Below are 27,423 nucleotides of genomic sequence, written 5' to 3'. Positions count from 1 at the left end.
CTCCGGGGTCCCAGGCTCCGGCGGCGGCGTCGGGCCTCTGGCGCACAGGGAACACCAGGCCAGGGCGGTGGGGCCGGCCCGCGGCCTTCTGTTTGGCTCGCCGGCCCAGCGCGGCGGAAAGCGCGCGCTCGAGGGCCGAGCGTCCCCGCGCAGTGCTTACCTTGCTCGGGCGCCCGGACCGCACTCGTTCCCCTCGCTCCTCCTCGAGGGTCGCCCGGGGCGCGCTCTGGACGGGTCGGGGTCGCGCGAGGACAGCGGCCGCCCGCGCCGCCGGAATGCCTGCCGAGGCTGCCGCCGCCGCCGCCGCCGCCGGCCGCGACGCCCGGGGGGCCGCCGGGGACCCCCGCCCGCCCCACGGCGGCAGCTGCAGCCCGGAGCCGCGTGACCCCGGCCCCGACCTCCCCGCGCTCGGCTGTTTGTCTCGCACAAAAGAGAACACTCATATTTTTCTTTCCCCGGCACCGATTTAACACCCGCCCCATCTCCCCTCCCCCGAATTACCCCCCACCTCCCACACGCTTCGCTGAGAACCGCTTTCTCTCCGCACACCCACTTTGTCTCGCCTTTCTCCACTCTTGAATTCCGTCGTTGTAGTCGAGGATGTCAGCATAGCTTAGAAAGTTTCATAGAAAGTCAGAAAGCAATTAGAGAGGCCCTATTATTGGAGTTTCGCTGGTGCCATGGAATCTTTTAAAGGACAGCCCGAAGCACCGAACACAATCCCATTAAGCCGCCCAGACTCCCACAGTCCTCAATAGGGGTGCTCAATACTTCCACAGACTTTCGCGGCTCATGGGGGAACCGCGGGGTTTCAGTCCCCAGTCCCGCAGCCCACTCAACAACAGCGCGGCCTTGAACCTCGCATTCCTTCCTTTCTCATCGAAATTTCCATTGGGAAAATGGCTTGCAGGGCCGGAGTGGACATTAATTAAAGTCTGCCGAGCGGGCCGAGGTCTCTGCTTGACAAGGGCTATGAAAACCTCAAGCAGTTTCATAAGTAACTCCCCATCTGGTTTATTTGAAGTTTTTCTCTTTTTTAAGTTTTAAAAGTTTTTTTTTTTTCTTTTCCCCAGCCACTTTCTACAAATGTGAGTGCGATTGAAATCAACTTTTACCTCTGTCCGCTTTCAAATCGATCAGCTGATGTTTGGAAAATGGGTCAAAGAAATTATGCTTTGCTGAGATAAAGACCACGTATGACCAAAGTTTCAGCTTAATTGAATTTTAGTGCCAAATTATAACTCACTGAATAACTGGACTTGGGCGCAGGAGGGGTGGAGGAGAAGGCAGTGAAGGACAGGCAATTCTAATGGAAATCCAGCCACCCTGGACTGGGGTCCTGTGGCCGCACGGGTACAATAAGAACTGCAGCTCCATTCCAAGGGAGTGAGGTTTATCACACTGTGGCTTTCATGTGGGAAAACGGGGTTGGCCTTGCTTGGTTCTGTGGGTTTGGGTTGATGTTCCTGGGTATTATTTCATGTAGCAGGCAGCTCTTCTTTAGAGCATAGCTTCTCCTTTGTTGTTGTTGAGACTAACTTCTGTTCTTGCCAATAAAAATTAATCTCTTCCTTTAGAAGTCAATGTGTAGAGAAAGCAGGTGTTTTGAAGAGAGAAAGTATTTAAAAAATAAAACAGGTACTTGGTTGTCAAAGCAAAATGCCGGGTTTAGAACAACTAGGATTTTGCTCCTGGTGTGTCATCACAGATGTTCATTTTATTAAATAGACGTTTGTATCTGGCAGTTCCTGGATTAATTTCAGGAAGGGAGAAGAGGTGATGGGCTCATAATGAAAGAATTATGATTTAGGTGGTGGTGCACTGAGCCTCAGTTGCAGGCAGATGGGTTGTTTGCTAAATCTATAAGGGGAATAATTAAAAATGAGCATGCAAAGGATGCTTAATTTTTGGATAGTTTGTATTTGTCATCAATTATTTGGAGCTTTTTCTCAAAGTTGCCCCCTTTTTTCTTGTTTCATGGCCCATATTGGCCATGCTGCCTCTAGGCTCAGCCCCCTGGCCTCTGACCTCTTGTTTTGAATGCATGCTGCACCCGCAGCCAGACTGCTGGGTTTTTACATCTGTTCTGCTTGCATGCATAGGGACCTCTCCTCGTCTAGGTGGTTCAAAAGGGCAGCAGGCCATGCCCCCTCCGCCCCCCACCCCCGACCCCCAACACACACACACACACACACACACACACACACACACCCACCCACCCACCCACCCACCCAACCTCGGGCACTTTGTAGCTAGGCCTTCAACACTTCCTGCCTTGGCCGTATCAGTTTCTTCCCTGATTCTTAACCAGCTTTTCTTGGTCCTGCCTGTAGGCGTCCCTCAGTCCCTGTCCCCACCTGAAACACCTTCCGCCTTCCTGTCAACCTGTCCTGACTGCAGTTCTCAGACCAGGATCACAGCCACATCGACCTGGCCCCCATCGGGCTGCAGGGAACTGCCTCCTCTGCTTGGCCTCTAGGGAGGGCCCTGTGCTCCAGTCTGTATTTCATTGCCCCGTGCTTCTTTCTCCCGCTATAGCTGGACTTTGGGGATGTTTCCGGTAGAAGAGAAAATGACAGAGGTGCCTTGAGAGTAGGTGTCATTTTACACTGGTCCCAGGGCTCTGTCAGCACCCTGCACCCACAGAATGGGCCATCCATCAGTCAGCTGCACGTGGATGTGTAAATCAGAACCACGTTTGGGTGGCAACAACAGATGCGCCCAGTCCCTGGAGGTGCGAGCAAAGACAACATGCTTCTGCGCTGAACTCACAGGACCCGTCCCTGGACTTTTTCAAACAACATAAATCAAACTCTTTAAATTCAATGGAATTTTAAACTGTTTAAAAAAGTGAGTATGACTCAGTTGGACTGCAAGAGAAAGTGGAAGAAAAACAAACAAAAGCAAATCCAGAAATCCAAACAGTTGAGTCTGCTTTGGGTAGTCTTGATTTGCCCAAGAAAAGGAGCAGATTCCTGAGAAACAAGCAAAAGACTCCCAAAGCGCTGCGATGCCTCGTCTTCTGGCAGGTGACCTGCACGGGGTGTTGTCGGGGCTGGCTTCTAGAACGAGACTGTTCATCCCCGCAGTCTTGAATTGTTTAGGAAAAGTGCCATCCAGGACTGTCCCGGCGTGCCCGGGGAGGCGGAAGACAGGCACCTTCTTCAAGGAGCATGCCGAAAACCTGGTGATAGGGCTGACTCTGAAGAAGTTGACGAATTCCAGTCTGGTCAATAGCGCGTGATTAAAGTAACAAGATAAAAAATGATGTGAACCAAGCCACCTTCAAAACTCTTCAGGGAACAAAGAGATTAGCAATTGCTGCAGTACAGGAAGAAATGAAAATGATGAAAATAACTCAGGAACTTGAAGGAGGAACATTTAACATTTAGAATTCAGTGCAAATGTGTTAACAATCCATCTGTGGGCAAGGTGTCTTTTCTCACCACTTAATCAAATTAACCAAACCAGGAGCGTTAGCATTTAGAACTGCAGTGTGGTTTAGAAGGAGGCCGTCCCAAGAGTCTTCGCGTTCAACCAAGACACTGAACTTCTTTCTGGAGTAGCAGATTCTCAGCTCAACGTTTGCAAGGAACGGTAAGATACATCAAGAGAAAAAGCAGGTATACAAGACACAGAGCTGGTCTGGAGGACCGCCAGGTTAAAATGCACATGTGGCACTCTTTGCGAGCTGTTTTAAAAACTTTGGAAAGCTTCTTCTCTTTCTCCCTGAGAGGAAGTTTCAACAAATGGCTGGATGGTTTAAGTCTTTGCCATCCCTGAAACCCCTGACCACCTTCTCCTGTGTCTCTTCGACTGGGGCCTTAGACTGGATGAAACGCGTATTCTGCCCGCATTATTTTTTTGGAGAACAGTTTCAGTGTCGTGATTTTGTTCCAATTCAGTGGTTTAAGAAAATATGTAGGCTCAGGTTCACTTTAAGTGGGTTCACTTGGTGTCCTTCTAGGGGATGGAGAAAGAAACAAAGCAAGGGAAAAGTTCCTCCTTGAGACTTAATAATTCAACACAGAGTTAATATTGGGATTTTGGGCTGGTGATGGGTGAGTGGGTGCCCTGTGTTGCGGGTTTGTTAAGGACAGCTGGGGGTCAAGGCAAGGTCATCCGTCTCAGTCCTAAATATCCCCCTTCTTATTCACAGTAATTTTGGGGCATCTTTGTCCTGATAAACCACCAGGCCCCTTACATTCGATTTTGACCTTACTAGTCCACACAACCTTTGGGACTTGTTTTCCAGAGCTTAGATTTTTTTTTTCTCACATTTTTAAAGGAGGGTACAGTGTAGAGACTATCTTATGGAATCCTGTAGCCTGGGAGTGTTCCGTTATCAAACCTGTGGGCATTTTCACAGAAAACATATGCATCTTCACTTTCAGAGGCATAAAAAAATTGAGACTATAAATAACCTCACGTCAGGATTGTGTGCTAAATTTAGGAAACAATGTTTGATTTTCAGGGTTTTTTTTGGAGTTTGGGGCTCGCATGTGAGGGACTGTGGTCCTGGATTACAGAACTCTGCCTCTTTTCCTTAAATAAGAAAGGCGCTGATTCAAGAATCCTTCAAGATCCTTTCGCGTGGGTCAGTTTTAACTGTAGCATTAGTCTTTGTTTAGAGAATGCTTATATATCTTGAGAGAATTCACAGTAATGTAGGGACCAAAGACCACGCTTAGCGTATCAGAAGAGCTCGTTCTGACATTTGCGAGTCCACATGTCCTGCTGTAGGTAGGGGAGTGGGAGCTGGAGGCATCTTCCTGGCTGGACCAAGTGCCAGGGACAGCAGGTGACCTCCGATGGCCATGTCTCATTCCTCCCCCTGCCGGGAAAGTCTCTGAGGCTGAGAAGAGCAGCAAGTGACTTCATTTGCCTCTGACCTTTCGAACGAAAATAAACTGTACATGACTAATAGCACCTAAGGTACTAAGAGGTGCTTAAAATGATGGAAATTGGCCACCAGCATGTGGACGGACCTCCTGCAGGGGTAGAGGCTTGGTTACATAACCTCTACTATCCTGTCCAGTTTTGACTCAGTAAGCTGGCGTGACCTATATTAAGTTCTAATAAACATCAGCTGTTTCAAGAGATACACATACTTTGCACAGAAATAGCCACCATTCGATTCAAATGGGACTGGGATGTATATTTTAATGGTGACATTTTTGTTTCGTAAGAAAAGTCACCGGTTGTTTGTGAATTTGATTGCATTCTTTTAGACCCTTAAGGGCCAATTATTAATAAATGCACACAGACTGTGTGCCCTCTTGGAAATGTCAGAAATCTGCATTCGATTTTATGTCGTGTTGGACACAGTGTTTGACCTACAGGAACACGTGCAGGTAAAGTGGAAACCCTGGAGAGGACTGATCTATGAGGCCGGTGTTCAGTTTTGCAGGCAACGCTTCAGGAATCCATTCAGTAGCTCAAAGCAAAAATGGTCCTGTCTTAGTGATGTGGCTTTTGGGGGGTTGTTGGGGTTCTGTGTGCATTCCAGAGGTCCTGGCTTTAGGACCTGGAGGTCCTGGAGATGTCTGTTTACACTCATGAAAGAAGAGAGTTAGGGGGCCCACATTCCCTGGGTTGGAAAGGGTGGGGAGGGAGTGGACAGGAAGCATCAGCTGAGAGGCGCTCTCCTGGTGTGTCCTGGAACTTTCCAGAGAAACAAGATGGACTTGAGAAAGGTGGTTGAAGTGGTGGCATTCTGCCTGATCTCTCACCCACAGGTTTGGCGTGCTGCAGTTCACGGGGTTGCAGGGAGTCCGACACGACTAAGTGACTGAGCAACCATATATATTTAAGCACATGATGCTTGGAGGCACCGACCATAGAAAGCTTTAAAACCTGGCCGATAAACACCTCCGAAGGAGCAGAGGCCGTGCCTGCCCCACGGCAGTGTTTTCATCTAAACTTCTTCTTCATATTTCTCACGTCAGCACCGTTTCGACTGAAGATCTCAAGGTATTGTGTCCAGCTCTTTATACCAGTAAAGCATCTCTTTCATTTTGCACAATTAAGATTTGGGGAAGCAGGTGAAGGTGTAGACAGGAGAAGAGAGAGCCGGGTTATACAGAAGGTCAGAGGATCAGAGGACTGGGAGCAGCAAATCCAGAAACTGCCTGAGGCCGAGGGGTGAAGTCACTGCCGTCAAGGTCAAGAAGAAATTATCTCTGCCTCTTCTTGGCCCAAGGCCTGCTGATAGCCTCAGAGCACTGGTTACAGGGCAGAGGCGCTGTGTCAGATGCATCAAACGGGACAATTTTGGGGGACCCATCATCCAGGCTGAGCAAGGAGGGGACACATCCTTGGAGAGCTGGTGTCTGAGCTGAGGCCCATGGGATTAGTTGGCATTCATCAAGACAAGGGATGCTGTGGGGTGATGCACGAACAGGATGGTCCAGGGAGAGGGAACAGATGGCCCGAGAAGGGATGGTGTTGTCTCCAGGGACCCCACTCCATCACCAGGCCTCCATCCTCCACCAGGCTGCAAGCCAATGGGGTGATCTCTTTTCCCTACAGCTTGATTTGCATGGCTTCCCAAGTGGTGCTAGTGGTAAAGAACCTGCCTGCCAATGCAGACGTAAGAGACACTGGTTCCATCCCTGGGCAGGGAAGATCCCCTGGAGAAGGAAATGGCAACACACTCCAGTATTCTTGCCTGGAAAATTCCATAGACAGAGGAGCCTGGTGGGCTACAGTCCACGGGGCCAAAGAGTCAGACACGACTGAGTGACTCTCTTGGCCTGTATAAGTCTATCCTGGATTGCAGCAAATTCAAGGTTTGCAGACTTTAATAGGTACTCACAGAAGAGAAGGTACTCATTGGAAGGACAGATGCTGAAGCTCCAATACTTTGGCCACTTGATGTGAAGAGCCGACTCATTGGAAAAGACCCTGATGCTGGGCAAGATTGAGGGCAGGAGGAGAAGGACAAAGGATGAGATGATTGGATGTATCATCGACTCAGTGGACATGAGTTTGAGCAAAGTCTGGGAGATAGTGATGGACAGGGAAGCCTGGCGTGCTGCAGTCAATGGGGTCGCAAAGAGTTGGATACGACTGAGCGACTGAACAACAACAGCCCAGAAAAGAAGCACCCAATGGACAGCCTCCCAACATTTGATGTGGAGGATCTTTCCAGATTCTGATTCGTGGGCCTTGTTGGCTTAAGCTCAGCATCTCTGTGTATTATCTTTAACTCACCTATTTAGTGAACCTTTATTGAGCATCTAATGGCCCAGGCACAGGGGTAAATGGTCAGTGGATGGGCACAGTTTCTGCCCTCCTGGGGCTTGCAGTCTGCAGAGGGAGACTTTTCAGGGCAGATTCTTCAGCAGCATCGTGTGACCCAGGGGGCTTTATAACACCTGCTGTTTCAGTGGCTCAGAAGGAAAAGACCCTTCAGCAGACATCTCCAGGAGCCCTGCCGTGTGCCAAGGCGCCCTGTGAGGTGCTGTGAGTGTGTGAGGTGGTCCCGGCTCCCAGCGAGTTTGGGGTTGGGTGAGGAAGGTCAGGGAAGGTCATTTGAGTGTTAGCGGTGGTAGAGGTCGTGGGGCCATACGGAGGGAATATTCAGTGCTATGGATGGGGCATTCCAGGAAGAGGGGAGACCACTACAACGCTGACTAGAGCACAGTAGGCCCTTTGGGGGCTGGGGGAGAAGGTGGGACAGTAGTGGTGAGGGCCAGAGTCGGGTGGCAGGGGCTGGCCTCTCCTGGGCTTGTCTGCAGTCCTTGAATTACATGCTCCAGATGACAAGAATTATGAAGGCTGAGGTCGTCTCATTGAAGATGTTCTACTGAATTAAGTTCATGTTTTCTATAAAATGTTCTGCAACGTTAGTTATAATTGGACATCTCTTAAAAGAAAAATCTCATTTCCCAGATGTCACCTGGATAGCTTATTTCCATGTCCGGTTAAACTTCCTGCTGGATAAAGATTTCCAGTGTGGAATGCCAAGAGCTGGTAGGGACATGGTCCTTTTCCGGGACAACAGTGGGATCAGTCATGCTGATGAATGTGCCTGACTATCACAGGTAGCTCCGGCTGGCTTGCTTGTGCTGCACCTTTGGGTACCACTTCTGGGATGAGGAAGGAGGCGGTAATGTGAGGCTGGCAGTGGGAACCAAGGCGCTCACTTGTTCTGGAGCCAGCTGGTCTGAGCTTGCTGTGATGTGAGCTTGCTAACACTTGGGAACCAAGTGATCGCAGTTCTTGAAGGTGCTTTACTGCAAGTTTCCTATTTTCTTTTTCCCTCCTGGAGTGTGACAGAGCCTTCTACTCTGAAGCTGCGGATGGCAGTAGTGGCTGAAGCAGCTGGTCAGCTTGCCTGTGACTCCTTCTCAGCCCCAGAGAGCTCCCGGTCTATACAATGAAGTTGATTCGTGGGCTCAGCTGAATGTTTTTCCTTTCCTTTTTCTCTTTTTTAAAAGAGCAACTGGTTAGTAATTAGTTGTTCAATTCGACTGTTTTTCTCTTAAATTTTTTTTTTTTTTATGTGGTAGAAGTTTTATTTTTTTTCTGGGCAAATTCTCAGGGTTTAATTGCACTTAAAAATCGTGGAGCCTGTCAGAGTAAATTGCAGATAGAATAGTTTTACCCAATAAAACTAGTCCTGTGATTGTCACCGTTGTCAGGCTTCTCAGATAAAGTTGTGGGAAGGAGAATTTAAGTCTGCACGGTGAACCACACTTCAAATCAGTATTCAGCACAAGGCTCATCACGCTCAAAGACAGATACCCAGGGTAGCAGCTTTGATGTTGGAGAAATCAGACATTGATTTTAAAATGATTTTTCAAATGCTGCCCACCTAAAGAAAAGGAGAAATGCCTACCCCAATGGGCTTAAAGTTAAAGCAGTGCAATTAAAAAAATTTTATTGAAATATAGTTGATTTGCAATGCTGTAAAGTAGTGTAATTTGTGAAAAACGTTTTAAAAGGCAAAAGCCACTTTACAGCATGTTAAAAACAGTAAAGCATAAGCAATATTAGCTGCTAGCTTCATGTAAAGTTGCGTCTGCTCTTTGGCTCAGTGAAGTTTCTGTTTATTCCTGGGAGCAAATGAGATGGCTGAATGGCCTAAGTGGCCCTAGCCTTTTCTTGGGCCGTGAGAAAAGGTCCCCTGCCACCCACACTACACTTCCCAAGTAGTTTGTGTGTGTGTGTGTGTGTGTGTGTGTGTGTGCGCGCGCGCTCAGTCGCTTCAGTCATGTCCAGCTCTTTGCAACTCTATGAACTATAGCCTGCCAGACTCCTCTGTCCATGGGGTGCTCCAGGCAAGAATACTGGAGTGGGTTGCCATGTCCTCCTCCAGGGGATCTTCCCCACCCAGGAATTGAACCTGAGTCTTCTGTGGCTCCTGAATTGCAGGCTGATTCTTTACTGCTGAGCCACTGGGGAAGCCCATCAAGTAGTTTTTAATCCCCTAAAAAATAGTTTCACCTTCCTTTCTTCCCTTTTTAATAAGGGAGCTTCTCATGCTAGGTTTATCTTCCAAAAGACAGAACTTTCTAGAATATGCAGCTTATCTTTCAACCCAACTTGGATTTCTGAGGACAAAAGCGGACTCTATACTTTTTATTCTTCTTCCCAGAGTCCATCGCTTGTATTGACCAATAATAAACTTCAACCAATTATTGGATCTACTGAGGATGGGAAGTAGTTCCTCTACTGTTTGAAATCATTTTTAAGTTAACTACATTATGTCAGTCTATTGCTAATCTGTAATATGCATTTATATTTCATGTGGTTCCCTATAGACCATGATGGACAGAGAAAAGCACCTTCCTTACGTGAAAAGTATCAACTCGTTTCTGCTCTTCAGCATTGTGGAGAAGGTGAGTTAAATAATATGTGGCAGCGGGTATGGGTTCCGTCCCTGGTCAGGAAGCTCAGATCCCACGTGCCTGGAGGCCAAGAAACCAAAACCTAAAACAGAAGCAATATTATAAAAAGTTCAAGAAAGACTTTAAAAATGGTCCACATCAAAAAATCTTTAAAAAAAATCAGTGCAATTAAAAAAAGAGAGAGAGAGAATATGGGTATCGCCTGGGAACTGGAAGCCTGGGCCCCAGAAGCTGACTGCCTCAGGCCTGGCCAGGGTCTTCACCCTCGAGCTGTGCTATGTAAGTTCTGTGACCCAGACGAACTCAGTGTGACGCCCCACCCAGCACAGTGGGTAATCATGTATATGATCATGTTTATAATCAATCGTTAAGGAGAAAACAATATTTCACAAAAAGAAAACTAGGAGAATGAAGGTGACCGTGTATTTGTCTTACATGTGTTAGTTGCTCAGTCGCATACGACTCTTTACGACCCCATGGACTGTTGCCCACCAGGCTCCTCTGTCCATGGAATTCTCCAGGCAAGAATCCTGGAGTGGGTTGCCATTCCTTTCTCCAGGGGATCTTCCCGACCCAGGGATCCTCCATTGCAGGCAGATTCTTTACGGTCTGAGCCCCAGGGAAGCCCTATTTGTCTTATGAGTGATATATATATTTTTCCAAATGGGACATCAAGAGTACTAGCTATAATCAGTTAATAGAATTATGTACATTTTCCATATCCGAGTCCTAGAGATTTAAAATTGGTTGCCCATGGAAGTTCCTGGGTTATGTGTCTTGTGTGTCTTTGTCTACACATTTAGTGTATCTGGTCACTTCATGCATTTTGTATTCATTTTGTGGGCTGCCAAATAATAACAGCAGGGCTGGCATCAGCTCTGTATCTGCTTGGAAATGACCGTAAACACCACCACGGAAACTGAGAGCTCTTGCGTGTAGGCACCTGCCTCTCTGTCAGCTGCAGAAGAGCAGGGGGCTGTTTAGGAGAGGCTTGGGAGATGGGGGCTCAGAGCTGTGCCCCCTGTGCCCCTGCGGAAGGCGGGGGCAGGGCTTCCTTCCTCTTCCTCTGGGTAGAAGGGGGTGGCCGGGGCCCCGGAGCCGGTGCCCCAGAGGCATCTGGCAAGTGGTTCTGGTGCCAGCTAGTCCCTGGCAGAGGGAGTCACGAGCCAGGTGGAAGGGAGGAATGTGGGCCACAGAGGAGATCTGCCCCCCAGCCCTGGGCCCTGGACAGCCTTGGGACCTTGCAGAACTGCCTCTCCCTTCTCTTGCAATGACCTGCCATTCCCCTTTAGAAGCCGGGTGGGAGACAGATGCCACTGAGTATAATAATACCACATCCTAGCTGAAAAAGAGGCAATTGCTTTCTGAAATAGTTACTTCTCTATAAGTGCCCGAGGGAGGTAAAACAATTGGATGTCTGATAGAAGTGGTAACATGTTTTCTCCAGTCCTGCTTTCTATACATCTATTTCGCTGAGTGCGCCGTTTTTCACAAGAGCGTTTCCTACCTTGGGGTCATCTTTGTGCTGGAGATTACAGAAAGCCAGCTCACACCATAAACTGCTTCGCCACAAAAAGGCCCTTCCAACTTCTCACATTCTGGGTCAGAATTTTTTGTGTGTCAGGTTTTTTTTTAACTTTCAGATGCCTCCCTCCCCAGTTCATCCCAGATAACTGTGCATGATAATACTGTGAATGCCGAGGGTCTCTGTCTATGCACAATAGAATAGGCCTGGTGCTAAAATACCTTACATACCTCATATTTCAGGAAATGCACACAATATATACAACTGATTTACTCTCAAGCTATATCTTAGGTTCAAATCTGTCCACTAAAAACCTTTCTGATGACATATTTGAGATAAATATGGTAAAAAAAAAAAAAATAGGTTGAGGGTTGGATCCACAAATGTAAACCAGTTTGTATAAACCACTGTTAACGAGCAGTTGTTTGATTTCATCTGGGTAATACTGAATGCCAGCTTGTGTGTGTAGCCAGACTCTAAACGTGAATCTTGTGTATGAAGAGACACTTTTTAAACAAATTACATTGACTTTGTATTGGAGTATAGTTGATTTACGGTGTTGTGTTAGTGCCAAGTGCATAGCACAGTAATTCAGTTATACTTACATCCACTCTTTTCCAGATTCTTTCCCCATATAGGTTATTACACAATACTGAGCAGCATTCCTTGTGCTCCATGAAGGTCCTGAAAAGACAACATTTTTGATGGAAGCTCTGAAGCAGGATTATGTGCTACATTTTTATATGATGTATCAAAAGTGTTTCATATTTTTTCCCTCAAAGAGAGTGTCAGGTTAAATTCTTCTGCAGCTCCTCCTGTCTGTACCGGAGGTGTCTTCAGTTACTTTGTCTTGAGGCTAAAGGGATTTAATGAGAGCTTACTTAATGGTTGGGCCTGACACTCTTCTGAGGGCTCTGCCTGTGTTGACTCATCAATTTCTGGTCCATCTGGTGAGACGGGGCCTCTTATTATCTCCATCTTACAGCCGAGGAAACTGCAGCTCCATGAGGCTAAATGTCTCATCCACCACTGAGCGGGGATTCACACCAGACGCCAGACTTCAAGAGCGTGCGTGCTTCTCAGTATTAAAAGAGGAATCTGGGGAGTCTTTGTTTTCAATGGCAGCTTATTATGTTACCAAGTCTGTAATAGTAACTATGAATGGCGTAAATTGGGACACTGGGCAGATGTCACAATGGTAAGTGTTCTGAACTTCTGCTTGAAATACACTTCTGTTGACAGGGAGCCAGCTATAGCCATGGAAGTCAGAAACACTCACCCATGATGATCAGAGGATGTCTTCAGACTGGATTTGTCCTGTGAACACGTAAAGGAGAACTAATGTTATAAATACAGACCCTACAGACATAAGAACTGTGAGTTAACACTTGGTAGCGGAGAGTTAAAAATGCCACTTTAACTAGAAAGCACTCTAAATTTATCATGCTGTCTCACCTGCCAAGTGTTGAGAGAGTCTTTCTCAGGAGCTTGAGAAAACCAAGTCAAGAGATAATAAAAACACTTCTGGATGGACAGGAAGAGACTTATCAATGTGCAAGTGTAATCAAGAGAGAGAGAAAAAGTGAACATTTGCAAAGAACAATCCTCCATTTCTCAAGAATAGCACTAGTTTCAAAGGGAGCAAGTTAAAGACCAACCTGGGGACTACTAGTAAAGGGCAGGGGCACTTGAAAGTGAAAGCTGCTCAGTGGTGTCTGGCTCTTTTGAGACCCCATGGACTGTAGCCCACCAGACTCCTCTCTCCCCGGAATTCTCCAGGCAAGAATCCTGGAGTGGGTAGCCATTCCTTTCTGCAGGGGATCTTCCCGACCCAGGGATGGAACCCACATTGCAAGCCGATTGTTTGTGACACTTAATGAAATACTGATTGCCAGTTGCATGCTGTTGAGACCAGAATGGCTCCCTGGGACTTCCTTACACAATCCCTGGGACAGACCAACAGACTATTTGCGGGAGTAGCCGGGTACTGCATTTCTGACATTTGTGTATTTCAACACATTTGATTTAGTGGTTAAGTGAAGTCATACATGCATCTGTGCTAAGTCTCTTCGGTCGTGTCTGACTCTTGGTGACCTTGTGGACTGTAGCCCTCCAGGCTCCTCTGTCCATGGGATTCTCCAGGCAAGAATACCGGAGTGGGTTGCCCTGCCCTCCTCCAGGGGATCTTCCCAACCCAGGGATGAAACCTGGGTCTTTTACCTCTCCTTCATTGGCAGGCAGGTTCTTTACCACTAGTGCCACCTGGGAAGCTCCTCAGTGAAGTCACTGATGATCAAATATCCTTAAAGGAACCCCCCTAACAATCCCTCCACATTGGAAGGGTCCCAAGAACCTGGGGGTGTGAGGGGTGGGAGGTGATGCCTCTGTGACTTTTAGGCTCTGGGTTGGTTTCATTAGGGAATCAGATATGTTTGTGCTTATTTCGAAGCAGAAGAAATACACTTTTAGAGGAAGAAGGGAAACTCAGCTCTCATCCTGCCCACTGGAGTCCATGGCATAACTTCCAGATGGTGATATTCAGATTCTTTTGATATTCCTCCAGCTAGGAATATGAAATACATACGAGAGAAAAAAAAAACTTAAGCCCTGGGGGAAAAAAGATAAGCGCATCCTAACGACTAGCAGTCCCTTGTCTGTGTTTAATGAAGTGTTCACCTTCTGGTGTGAGTGTCTGGAAGTCAGCTATGGGTGATACTGCGGTATGAACTTCACATGGTCCTTCGGGGTGCCTGACTTCATCTGCCTGCTCGCTCTGCCGTTCCAGTGCTCAGCACAGGGTGTAGGGTGGTGCAGACGCTGGAACTATTGATGGCCAAGGGACCGAGTGATCGACAGGGATTGAGTCTGGCACAGGAGGCATTCGACAGAGAAGTGCCATTTAGGTACTGATTAGAGAATACATCAGTGGATCACGGAGACCGTCACAGTGGTACCTGCTAAGGCAACCTTCTTTCACCTTTCCCTAGGTTCTTTAACAGCTGCAGAAAAATCAAGAAGACCCACAGGCAAATTTCGAAGAATGCATGGCTAATTTACAAACAAGGGGGAAACAGAACGTTGAGAAACTCAGCGGCTCCAAAGACTGCAGTAGATGGGAAACAATTGGGAAAGCGGCCTCCGCGGTGAGTGCCAGTCCTGTTTGCTTTTCGGTGGTGATTTCTGAGGATTAATTTTGAGAGGGAAGAGGGACTTTACTCCTGTGTGTAGGATGGCTCTCCATCATGAACCGTTGTTTTAACGGACTAAAGAATTTGTTTGGCACACACTTGCTCAGAACCCAAGGGAAAAAAGCCAAGTTCCCTTGAGGCTGTCAGCCCCGGAGGACAGGAGTCAGTTTGAAACGTCTTAGCTTTAAGAAGGTGGCAGAATTACATAATTATTCACAACTCATAAGAAATTAAAATACCTCTTCCAAATATGAAGTTGTGAGATAACACAAACCACAAATTCTAGACTTTCAGAGAGCGCGTGCCTCGTTCGGCCTCCTACGCAGAAACCCACAGCAGAATGTGCGCGGCGAACACGTGGCCGCGCTGCCGTCGCTTCCCCCGAGTCCTTCCGCGCACAGGAGGGTCCTTGACCAAGCACAGGAGGGTCCCATCGCACACAGGACGGCTCCTCTGCTGGGCTCCTTCGAGATGCTCAGGGATCTCAAGACGGAGCATGTTGGAGAAGCAAGTGGTCATCACAAGGCCCCTGGGTCCACGGAGGAACCTCTGCAGGAGGTAAGGAACAGCCTAGAAAGTCCTAGAATAAAGGCACAGCACAATGGGATGGAGGTGGGGGGTGGGGTGGGTTGGGAGTATGGAGAAATGGTCACATGGGCCCAAGGAGTCTGTCTTTTTCTTGGTGGGGGGGGAGCCCCTAGGGGCACTGTGCCCTCTTCATGTTTGTGAATAAGTTTCAAAATCATCAGTTCAGTTCAGTCTCTCAGTTGTGTCAGACTCTTTGTGACCCCATGGGCTGCAGCACGCCAGGCTTCCCTGTCCATCACCAACTCCTGGAGCTTACTCAAACACGTGTCCATCGAGTCAGTGATGCCATCCAACCATCTCATCCTTTGTCCTCCCCTTCACCTCCCACCTTCAGTCTTTCCCAGCATTAGGGTCTTTTCAAGTGAGTCAGTTCTTCGCATCAGGTGGCTAAAGTATTGGAGTTTCAGCTTCAACATCAGTCCTTCCAATGAATATACAGGACTGATATCCTTTAGGATAGGCTAGTTTGATCTCCTTGCAGTCCAAGAGACTCACCAACACCACAGTTCAAAAGAGTCTTCTCCAACACCACAGTTCAAAAGAGTCTTCTCCAACACCGCAGTTCAAAAGCGTCAGTAGCACTACATTTATCCAGGTTCACTTTGAAAGCTCCTGTGCTTGCATGCTCCAGTCGCTCAGTCGTGTCTGACTCTTGGACTCCAGTTGTGACCCCATGGACTCTCGCCCACCAGGCTCCTCTGTCCACGGAATTCTCCAGGCAAGAATTCTGGAGTGGGTTGCCAGGCCCTCGTCCAGGAGATCTTCCTGACCCAGGGATCGAACCCGCCCTCTCTTTCACTGCAGGCACATTCTTTACTGCAGAGCCACCGGGAAAGCCCCTTGAAAGCTAACATCACGTGTTAAACGCCTTTGATGGATAGATGAAGCATCACTCACTAGCCCCATTTTGAGGATCTGCCCTGCCTGACGCCCAGTATGAGGCCCCGGGGCTTCTGAGGCAAAGTAGCTGGGTTCCTGCCTGCAAGGTGTCGATGTCACTAGCAGGGCGGTCAGATGCGGAAACCACCAGGGGCTGGACTAGTACGGGCACGCCTGGTCAGGAGACGGGTGAGCCCTGGGCTGTGGGGTGGGCGTGGGCTGCAAGAGTGGGAAACCAGGATGGTGTACGGGTGCACCTGGTCAGGAGACGGGTGAGCCCTGGACTGTGCGGTGGGCGTGGGCTGCAAGAGTGGGAAACCAGGATGGTGTTTGGTGCAGGGGAGGCCTTGGGGCAGGGCTGCAGGTGGGGGGACCTGGTGACTTTGGGGGGTTTTGTGTGCTGCGCTGAGGGGCTAGGTCTGGCCATGGTAGGAGCTGGGTCTGTGTCTCTCTGTTGGGGGGCCTGGAAACCAGTGCCAAAGGAATTTACTGGAGACAGAAACTTTACCATGTTGGGCAAGGGAGTGAGTGGGATGTGGAGGAAGGTAGATTTTTAAATGTGAATATCTTAATTTTATTTTACATTGTTTTAAATATAACTTTATATATATATTTTTCTTTTTCAAGTGGGGTAGATTTTTTGAGGACGGCAGCTATGACTTACTCCTCCCTGGGTCCACTGTAGTGCACAAAGGGAGTCCCTAGTTAATTGGAAATAGTCTCTGTTTGCAGAGTTTCAGTAGCAGTATTCTTCCAACTTTATCTTTCTCAATTTTAATGAAAGCCCTTAATCTTGACTGAGGATACAGGCTTATGAACGTGGCCAAAAAGGAGCAAGGGGTGAACCCCACGTCTATCCAGTCTGCGTTTTCTCCACTTTTCCTTCTGGGTTGGGGGGACTTCATAGAGTCCCCCCCCCCCCCATACAGAAAGCATCTTGTATTTGAGTTGCACATTTAGAATACAAAATTTGAGAAATAATTGCCACCACATTCTACCAAATACCTACCGTCTACCAGAAGCGTACAGCACGTGTGGCTGCTGCCCTTTGAGACCTCGTGGTCTAGATTCTTTGCTTAATGTGGTGGAAACGGGAGGAGATTGAATTCTCTGAAGAAATGATACCCAAGAGGAGCAACAGTACCATCCTGTTTCTGTTTGGAAACCCCTCACGATTTCAGAGAGCGAAGAGAAACATGCCACAATACAGTGATTTTTTTTTATAAGCACAAGAGAGCTGCCTTCAGTCAGTCCCACCTGCGGAGAATTAACTAGCCTGCCAGCAACGCTGACGGTGAAGGGGTTAAAATAACAAATAAATGACTTTATTTAGACTTGAGCATTTCTGGCATTTTTTTCTAGATTTTTTCCCCCCACAGTATTTGATGTGACAGCTTTTGTTTGCTCACACTTGTCTCTCTCTTAAATTTCTCATATCAGCGGTAAAAGCTATTTCTTTTTGCTGTACCATCTTGAGCTTGATATCCAATGAAGGGAGAAATTGCTCTTGCATTGCTTGAAATTATATTATACCTAATTTTGGGGGGAGAAAGATGAGAGTAATTTAGATCTCCAGGCACTGAAGATTTTGCAGACAGGTCATCTGCAGCTTTATTGCTGATTAGTCATCCATAAAAGTGTTTTTACTGCGGGGGTGGTGTTGCCATTTCTAGTATTTTTTAGAGACGCTGGTTTTGAGGCCCATCCAGGGAAGGGAAAGACCGTTGTCCACACTGAGGGCACAGTCTGGCCTTGATGGGGCTCTGGTTGGGAGTGGAGAGCCTCTTTGCCCGGAGGGACGGAGCAAGGGAGAGGGCACTGGATCTCATCTTACCTAAGCCCATCAGAAGCATCACTCTCGGCGCCACTGGCGTTTAGACCGCGCATGCGCGGTTGCAGAGCCAGCCTCTCAAGTGGGCGGCGGGCTTCAGGTACCAATTATTTGTGCGTGGGGAAAGGTTCCCTGGAGAAGCATGTCATTTCTGGACTTGGCGGGCTCACTTATAAACCATGAACAAGCCGGAATTTGTTGGCTAACCCTTTATAAGCAATTTTGGAAAGAAATGTGCTTCTTTCCTGACGTTTTCCTTATGGGAGTGAGGATCAGCCTGGTCTTTTGCAGTTTCTTTCACACCCCGGGGCCCCTTCCAGAGGCCCCCATTTTCCAGAGAAATTCACTTACAAGCGCTGACCTTTTGGGCACTAATATCCGAGAGGGGATGCACACAACTGGTTTGAGTGCCAGGAAATCTCCCCTCCTGCCACCCTTCCCGGGTGGGCAGGGGGTAAAAGGCTTTGTGTAAATTTCAGGGAAGAGGGGCTCATTCTCTGATCCATGCTGTCTGGAGCAGCTGGTATTTCCTAAACTTTTCTGTGTATATCGTTGGAAGCACAGCATTACCACTCTAAAGAGGGACACCGAGGAGCCAAATGCCAGTGGAGTTCTGTAATGTGGGCTGCAGTGTAAACTGTGGTAGGGTTGAACTGAGGACTCTTCTAGAAAAACCTGTAAGTAATTAAGTTCTCCCTCCAGCAAGGTAAAAGCTGAGTCTAAAGTCTGTTAACACAAAGGAGAGTGAAACCTTTGTTGATGGTTTTATATATATATATATATATTTTCTTTTTCTTTTTTAATGTAAATAAATAAAGAATTCTGGCAAAACAAACAAAAAAAAACCACCCCCAAAACCCTCATATCTTGTTACTGACTTAAGGAGAAAAGGAAAGATGCTGCCTTTGTTGGTTGCATGCTTCACATTGCTGAGGTCAGAACAAAACTTAGATTACCCTGTTTCAGCAACTCCCAAACCATGTTCCGGGGAATATAAGATATTTCCTGGGGAGGAGGGAGGAAAGATTTCATGGCCAGCTCCGTTTCAGAAACCTTCCATATAACTTCCCCTTCTCTGGAGATTCACGACGCCCTGTAGCTTGTTAAGAGAATGCTGTTTGCCCTGGCTTAACCCAGCACTTCAGTCTGGTGTGATCAGAGTCCTTTTTCACAGGGCACCTGCTCCCATCCAAGGGGAAGCACCTCTTACTTCACCTCCAGCAGAAACACTGCCCACTAGCAACTGATCTTGCCTGCCTGTCCTCACCCACGCTTGCTCTGTGGTTCTTTATTGACATCGATGGTGTTGTACAGTCTCTTGTGATGCGTGCATCTGGCTTTCAGGAAAGACTGCATGCTCCTTGAGGACAAACACTTTTCCTGTATCATCTTTGTATCCCCAGCGTGCCTGCTGCAAGTCTGGGAGTATTCGATTACTATACAGTAAGTCCCCTACTTAGCAACCTTCAAGTTGCGAACTTTCAAAGATGCGTACGTGCATTCGCACGTCCAGTCACATGAGTTAGTTCACGTGTCTGGTGTACATTGTCACTTGAGTGCATCCCCTGCGAGTGGCTGTGCTTTTGTGTACGTTACTGGACAGTACTGTATAGACTACCATAGTGCAATATCTTTATTTCAAACCCAGACTGTCTGGAAGCAAGCGTAAAAGCTGCGGTGATGTAGCTGCTCAGATCAGATCAGATCAGATCAGTTGCTCAGTCGTGTCCAACTCTTTGCAACCCCATGAATCGCAGCACACCAGGCCTCCCTGTCCATCACCAACTACCGGAGTTCACTCAGACTCACGTCCATCGAGTCAGTGATGCCATCCAGCCATCTCATCCTCTGTCGTCCCCTTCTCCTCTTGCCCCCAATCCCTCCCAGCATCACAGTCTTTTCCAATGAGTCAACTCTTCGCATGAGGTGGCCAAAGTACTGGAGTTTCAGCTTTAGCATCATTCCTTCCAAAGAAATCCCAGGGCTGGTCTCCTTCAGAATGGACTGGTTGGATCTCCTTGCAGTCCAAGAGACTCTCAAGAGTCTTCTCCAACACCACAGTTCAAAAGCATCAATTCTTAGGCACTCAGCCTTCTTCACAGTCCAACTCTCATATCCCATACATGACCACAGGAAAAACCATAGCCTTGACTAGACGGACCTTTGTTGGCAAAGTAATGTCTCTGCTTTTCGATAGGCTATCTAGGTTGGTCATAACTTTCCTTCCAAGGAGTAAGCGTCTTTTAATTTCATGGCTGCAGTCACCATCTGCAGTGATTTTGGAGCCCCCAAAAATGAAGTCTGACAGTTTCCACTGTTTCCCCATCTATTTGCCATGAAGTGATGGGACCAGATGCCATGATCTTTGTTTTCTGAATGTTGAGCTTTAAGCCAACTTTTCACTCTCCACTTTCACTTTCATCAAGAGGCTTTTGAGTTCCTCTTCCCTTTCTGCCATAAGGGTGGTGTCATCTGCATATCTGAGGTTATTGATATTTCTCCCGGCAATCTTGATTCCAGCTTGTGTTTCTTCCAGTCCAGCATTTCTCATGATGTACTCTGCATATAAGTTAAATAAACAGGGTGACAGTATACAGCCTTGACGTTCTCCTTTTCCTATTTGGAACCAGTCTGTTGCTACTAGTGTACTTTTCAAGGTACTGTGTTACAAGATTAAAAATGCTTAATTTTTGTGCTTTCTTGTTTTTTGTGTCTTACTTGTGTGTTAAGCAGCTTGATTCATGAGAAGTGAAGCTGCTCAGCTGTGGGCAACTCTTTGCCATCCCATGGACTGTAGCTTACTCTTCCGTCCATGGAATTTTCCAGCCAAGAGTGCTGGAGTGGGTTGCCATGGAGAGTATTATAAACCTATTACAGTATAGTACTATATAGCCCATTCTGTTAGTTGGGTACCTAGGCTAACTTTGTTGGACTTAGGAACAAACTGGACTTACGAACGTGCTCTTGGAACAGAACTCTTTCACCTGTAGAGGATTTGCTGTGTGTTGAAAGCTAGTCCCGGGGTGGCTCCTGGAAGGAGTCAGGCACACTTTGGACCTGCTAACAGAGCGGAGGGTTAGAAGCAGGGTAGATAATGGAAGGCTCTGCAGAGCTAGTCCTGTTCCATTGCTTTCTCTTCCTGCATTTCATTTTCTCAGTGGAAAACACTTACCTTTAGAGGGTTTCATCTCTCTCTGCATTTGTAAGAATAAAACCATAAATTTTTTTAATTGTAAAATTAGAAAAAGAATTATTAGGAATGGATTGAGGTTCAACACAGATAGAGATTCAGTTAACCTGGCAAGCCTGAGTCGGGAGCATCCCGTGTTTGGGGCTTTGAGCAGAGAGCACAGGGCTTGGAAGAAAAGGCTTGAATTTTCACTGCCACAAGAAATAGGAGAGTGACCATCCTCTCTGAGGAGACTGAGGGCTGTCACCAAGAGGAGGCTGGCGAGACGGTGTGATGTCCGTTGCTTAGCATCGTGGGAAGAGCGTGGGCTTTGGAGTCTGGTGGTCTTGGCTCTGAATTCCAGCAGCTCTGCCTTTTTTTTTTTTTTAAATTGAAGTATAGTTGCTTTACAATGTTGTGTTAATTTCTGCTGTACAGCAAAGTGACTCAGGTATCCACATATATGCATTCTTTTTTATGTGTTTTTCCATTATGGTTTATCTCAGGAGATTGGGTAGTTCCCTGTGCTGTGCAGCAGGACCTCCGTTCTGCATCTGCAGCTACTGACACCAGACTCCCGGCCCATCCCTGCCTCCTGCCCCCCCCACCCCGGCCCATCCCTGCCCACCCCGCCCTGGCCCGTCCCTGCCCCCCCCGACTCGTCCATCCCCCCCACCCCCGCCCCTGCACCTTGGCAGCCATGGGTCTGTTCTCTTTGTCTGTGATTCTGCTTCTGTTTCACAGTTGGCTCACTTGTGCCACACTTTGGATCCACATATAAGTGGTGTGGTATTTGTCTTTCTCTTTCTGACTTATGTGATTTGTCTTTCTGATTTACTTCACTTAGTATGATCGCCTCTGGTTGCATCCATGCTCTTGCAGATGGCAGTATTTTGTTCTTTTTTTTATGGCTGACTAACATTCCATTGTATATATATGTACCAAACTTGTTTATCCATTCATCTGTCGATGGACATTTCCATGGCTTCCGTGTCTTGGTTATTGTGAACAGTGCTTCCAGCAACTCCACAGGGGCTTGGACTAGAGTTTCAGTTTATTTATTTTTAAGTGTTGAAAATATTTATTTTAAAATTTATTGAATTTTTAAACATTAGAGAGTTATATTATTTAAAAGTATTTGAAATTTTAATTTCGATAATACCTAACTCATGAGACGATTGTAGTCTGTGTGGATTCTTGTATGGTTTGACTTGCTTATGTTCATATAAGCACAGAACACACCAGGCTGTTAGTGTGGGTTATCTGGGAGAGGTGTCCCTTGCAGGATGGTCACTGAGGGCTATGGTAGCCAGCATCCAGGAAACCTTGCCTCCTGGCGTTCATGTGTTTGTACAGTTGCTACCCACCGTGAGTAGGGCTGGCCTGGGTAACCAGTAGGATATGACAGAATGAAGAAGGGTGACCTTTTTGAGGCTAGCTCATAAATGACATTGCAGGTCCCACCATACTCTCTCGGTTTTTGCTCTGGGAGAAGCCAGCTGCCTTGCTGTGAGGACACTCCAGGAACCCTCATGTGGTGAGGAATACAAGCCTCCTGCCAACAGCCCACACCAACCTGCCAGCCACGTGAGGCACCATCTTGGAATCACAGGTTCCAACCCCAGTCAAGCCTTCACATAATGGTAGCCCCACCTGACTTCTTGACTGCCCTCCTAGGAGAGATCCTCTGCCCAGAATCACACAGCTAAGCACTTCCAAATTCCTGATCAGCAGTATCTCTAAGATAATAAATGTTCATTATTGTTCTAAGCTAAGTTCTGAGTTGCTTTGTTATGTTGTGATAACTAATACAAGTTAGGGAGGTGAGAAGCCAGACAAAAAGTAAAAGTCTGCACTAAAAAACCAGAGTGTGCATGATATGATTTCATTCACATGAATTTTATATAAATGTGCATAAAGAAACTAGAAAAATATACAGCCACAGACTTGTAGGAATATCTGTGTTACAGTGTCAGTTGCCAAGTGGCAGATATAAATTACAGAATAATGTGTGTAGAATGAATCCATTTTGGTAAAAGCAAGCCATAAATCAGCTTGTTTACAGAAGGGTGTGGTGGGTTTCTTCAGGAGGTGAGTATAATCACCTTTGTGTAATCTTTTCTTGCATTGTTTCACTTGTTATAATAAGCTTTAATTATTTTTGTAATTTGAGACTATGGGCCTGTAGTTTAAAAATGAAAAAATAAAGTGATTGAAAATGAGAAGAAATGTGTTGCAGACTGCCTGGCATACAGAGGCCTTCATTAAAGATTCTTTTCTGTGCCATGCCAGTTTGGTGTCCACATCTGGTGGTCTGGTGAACCCTGTGGTCCATTTCTCAGACTAATGTTATTAAGTCAATAAATTAAAATACATAGGCTTACAGAGGAGACCCCTTTTATTGAAATAAAGCTGCAACATGTTAAAAGCCAAGCTTGTGATGAAGCAATAACTCTATTAAAGCAACAACTTTATTAATATTTTAATTAAGATTCACTAAATTGAACAGCTCCTAGAATTTTGGAATAGTAATGAGGGTAAGTGTTATTTGAAATACTTGGAACAACTTTGATGTCATAAGAAAATACCTGTGATTTCTACTAATGGTAAGGTCACAAAAACTGCTGCTGTGTTATATTAAGATTTGCTGCCTAAGTTCATAACTGAAAATGAAATGTTAGTTGCTCAGTCACGTGAGACTCTCTGTTATTCTATTGTCTGCAGCCCACCAGGCTCCTCTGTCCATGGGATTCTCCAGGCAAGAATACTGGGGTGGGTAGCCTTTCCCTTCTCAAGGGGATCTTCCCAACCCAGGGATTGAACTCAGGTCTCCTGCACTGCAGGCGGATTGTTTACCAACTGAGCTATCGGGGAATGCAAAGCAACAAAGACTCAGTGCCGCCAAAAATAAAATAGTAAACAAATAATTTACAAAATGAAATAGAAAACAATGCAAACATTAATAGTAAAGGAAAATACTGTATTGTGAATGTATGTCTCAGATGAATACACACATGTACCCCCCATGCATGCATGTATGTACTAGATTACAGTGTGTGTGTGTGTGTGTGTGTGTGTGTGTGTGTTAGTCTCTCAGCCGTGTCCGACTCTTTGTGACCCCGTGGACTGTAGCTTGCCAGGCTCCTCTGTCCATGGGATTACCAGGCAAGAATACTGCAGTGGGTTGCCATTTCCTTCTCCAGGGGATCTTCCTGACCCAGGGATCGAACCGGGATCTCCCACATTCCGGACAGATTCTTTACTGTCTGAGACACCAGGGAAGCTCTTTAGATTGTTGTAAAACAAAAACACTATAACAAAAACTGGAAGGTTCCTGCTGTAGGGAATATCCAGCAAACATTAAATGTTGAGGTGCTCTTACCACTAAAGTCCCAGTCAAGTGGGACAGTGAACACACTAGCGGTGATGTGTGAAAGCTGACAGCATGAGGGCAGCTGAGCAGCTCTGTTTAGCGCCTCGGGGAGCATCCCTCATCAGTGAGTACAGGTCGCCCCCAGAGTTGGTCTTATCTGGAGGCAGGAGGGAGGGCTCTTGAATCCTCTGGTTTTGGACTGCCCATGGGAGGGGCATTGGTTCTCAGAGGCATGGCTCCTGGGGATGGGGGAGGAAACCCTTTGGAGGAGGCAGCTAGGACACCCAACACTCAGCTCGCTGACCTGGTGAAGGCCTCTGGGCCGGTCACTAGCCAAGTCTGATGCATGGAGATCAAGTTTCCTAATAGAGGTCCCTGCTCTTGGAGGATGAAATGAAACCTAATTGTTCCCCAAGTTAATTGCAATGTAAGATCCAAGCATTTGATTTGGAGTGTATTATATTTTGCAGGGAGGGGTGGTCTCATTGTTGTTCAGTTGCTCAGTCGTCTCTGACTCTTGGTGACCCCATGGACTGCAGCACACCAGGCTTCCCTGTCCTTCATTATTTCCTGGAGCTTGCTCAAACTCATGTCCATTGAGTCGGTGATGCCATCCAACCATCTCATGCTCTGTCATCCCCTTCTCCTCCTGCTTTCGATCTTTCCCAGTATCAGCGTCTTTTCCAATGAGTCAGCTCTTTGCATCAGGTGGCCAAAGGATTGGAACTTCAGCTTCAGCATCAATGAATATTCAGGGTTGATTTCCTTTAGGATGGACTGGTTGGATCTCCTTGGAGTCCGAGGGACTCTCAAGAGTCTTCTCCAATACCACAGTTTGAAGCATCAGTTCTTCAGCGCTCAGCCTTTTCTATTGTCCAGCTCTCACATCCTTACATGACCACTGGAAAAACCATAGCTTTGACTATAGGGAACTTTGTAGGTAAAGTAATGTCTCTGCTTTTTAATATGCTGTCTAGGTTTGTCATAGCTTTTCTATGGGTGGTCTCTTCTTCTTTTTCCTGCCATCATTTCTGCTTTTTATAGATCATGAGTGCTGAGTGCTAAGCTGCTTCAGTCGTGTCTGACTCTATGACCCTATGGGCTGTAGCCCAGTAGACTCCTTTTTCCATGGGATTCTCCAGGCAGGAATACTGGTGTGAGTTGCTGTGCCCTCCTCCAGGTATCTTCCTGCCTCAGGGATTGAACCTGGGTCTCCTGCATTGATAGGTGGGTTCTTTACCACTAGTGACACCTGGGAATCCCAGTGTTACTCGAATGTCACCTTTTGTGTGGAATCTGGCAAGAATGCATATCTATTGTCTGTTGCCTGGTGGGCTTTCACGCTTATTTCTTGGAATAGGTTGTGCCTTAGCTCAGCCAAATGGGACGGCGTAGTCTTTTGGGACATCCCAGTGGTGTCCAGGAAGACTGTCCCCATGTCTGCGTTTGGTTGGCATGCTCGCTTGGCCAGCAGGTGTTGTCAGGAACACCGAGGTTACTGTGGATCCTGAACTTGGCTCTGTTCAGTGTTTCCCAGGCTGCGTGAGGGTGTGAAGTCCTTTTGCCTCTCTGGGACCAGTCTGGAGGTAGTGGCATTTGAGCAGAGGTTCCCTGAGAGTGCATGCGGACAGATAGGACTGTTGGCATCACAGTAGCAGGAGAGGAACTTTTCTGAATGAAGAGAGAATACCCTGATGTACCAGCTCTCCCAACCTGGGTTTAAGTCATTAAAAGCACTGAGACTTCATGCCCTCCGAGCATAGCATCTGTTGTTTTTCACTGTAGTCCGTGCTCACTCTGCCTGTGTGTGCTTCACCCACGGTTGGGAGGAAAGTATATCAGGAAAGGCCAGGCTGGGAGAATCTGGGTCCGGACAGTTTGTCCTTTTGTAAGAGTTCAAAGTTCTGCAGCTGTTCATAGCATGGCACACAGTGTCCCGAACTTCCCCAGGCCGCACTGGTTGATCCCATCCCTGGGTCGTGCATGGTCATGCTCATTGACCAGGCTCTTTGATGCCCTGGGTGCCACTCTGGCTGTCCCTAGTGCAGGAGGAAGGATGTGTGGGCTGCCACTCAGTGGTTGAATGTCAGGGTCAAGTCTGCATGAGACCCAGTGGAACCCAATTATGGTCATTTATTTAATGAATATGTGGTGCATGCTCCATTGATTCAGTCCTGTCTGACTCTTCATGACCCTGTGGACTGCAGCCCACCAGGCTCCTCTGTCCATGGGATTGTCCAGGCAAGAATACCGGAGTGGGTTGCCGTGCCCTCCTTCAGGGTTTCTTCCTGACCCAGGGTTCGAACCCACATCTCTTAGGCCTCCTGCATTGGCAGGCAGGTTCTTTACCGCTGGTGCCACCTGGGAAGCCCATAATTAATGTGTCAGTTCATCAAATTAATTTTCCAGCTATCCAGTAATGAAGACCCTGTATGTGAAAATTCGCTACAGGCTAACAGTGTCCTGGTTCATCTATTTCTAGAAAAACAAAGTGAGGAAAAGGTAATGACCTAATCCCCATTGAACTTTGTGTCTTTCTGACGGTTTAAGAAAGGCTCCGTGCAGAACACTAACTATTGCAGACAAAGGTTGCCCTGTTCCTTAGCAGATCATTGCCATCATCTGTGGAGGTGAAGCTCTTCCAAGGACACAGAGAATTCTTACTTGTTTGCGTGAGGAATCGAGAAAGGGTGTGCGTCCTTTGGGGGGGACAGGTGAGGGGTGAATTGGAGAAAGTGTTGTTTGCAGCAGTGGTTGTCAATGGTAACAGCTCTGAGGTCCCTTTTATACACATATTTTGTAATTCTCTGTGGTAAGTTACAAAATACAGCTCAAATTCCCTCCATCCGTGAACGCTCTGTGTTGGTGATGTGGTGTTGCTGCTCCTCTCATCAAGAAGCCGTGTCTGGGGAACATCCCTGGTGGTCCAGTGGTTAAGACTCCGAGCTCCCTGTGCAGGGGGTGTGGGTTTGGTCACTGGTCGGGAAGATTCCATGTGCTGTGTGGTGTGGCC

At 47.2% G+C, this 27,423-nt stretch overlaps 1 long non-coding RNA gene across 2 annotated transcripts; it reads left to right on the top strand.

The window, feature by feature from the left end:
* The first annotated feature begins 2,275 nt into the window (after window positions 1-2,275).
* LOC112443172 (uncharacterized) lies at window positions 2,276-17,371 on the top strand. Of its 2 annotated transcripts, none has more exons than XR_003031479.2 (6): window positions 2,276-5,973; window positions 9,771-9,848; window positions 12,625-12,758; window positions 14,370-14,525; window positions 14,857-15,128; window positions 15,963-17,371. It is a non-coding gene; the product is annotated as an uncharacterized lncRNA (long non-coding RNA). The 2 variants fall into 2 exon arrangements; XR_009492227.1 differs by lacking the exon at window positions 2,276-5,973 and adding an exon at window positions 5,980-8,452.
* Window positions 17,372-27,423: the final 10,052 nt, after the last annotated feature.

Source organism: Bos taurus, chromosome 21, assembly GCF_002263795.3.
Source record: "Bos taurus isolate L1 Dominette 01449 registration number 42190680 breed Hereford chromosome 21, ARS-UCD2.0, whole genome shotgun sequence".
Taxonomy (NCBI): Eukaryota; Metazoa; Chordata; class Mammalia; order Artiodactyla; family Bovidae; genus Bos; species Bos taurus.
This window is presented reverse-complemented; position numbering and strand designations above follow the sequence as displayed.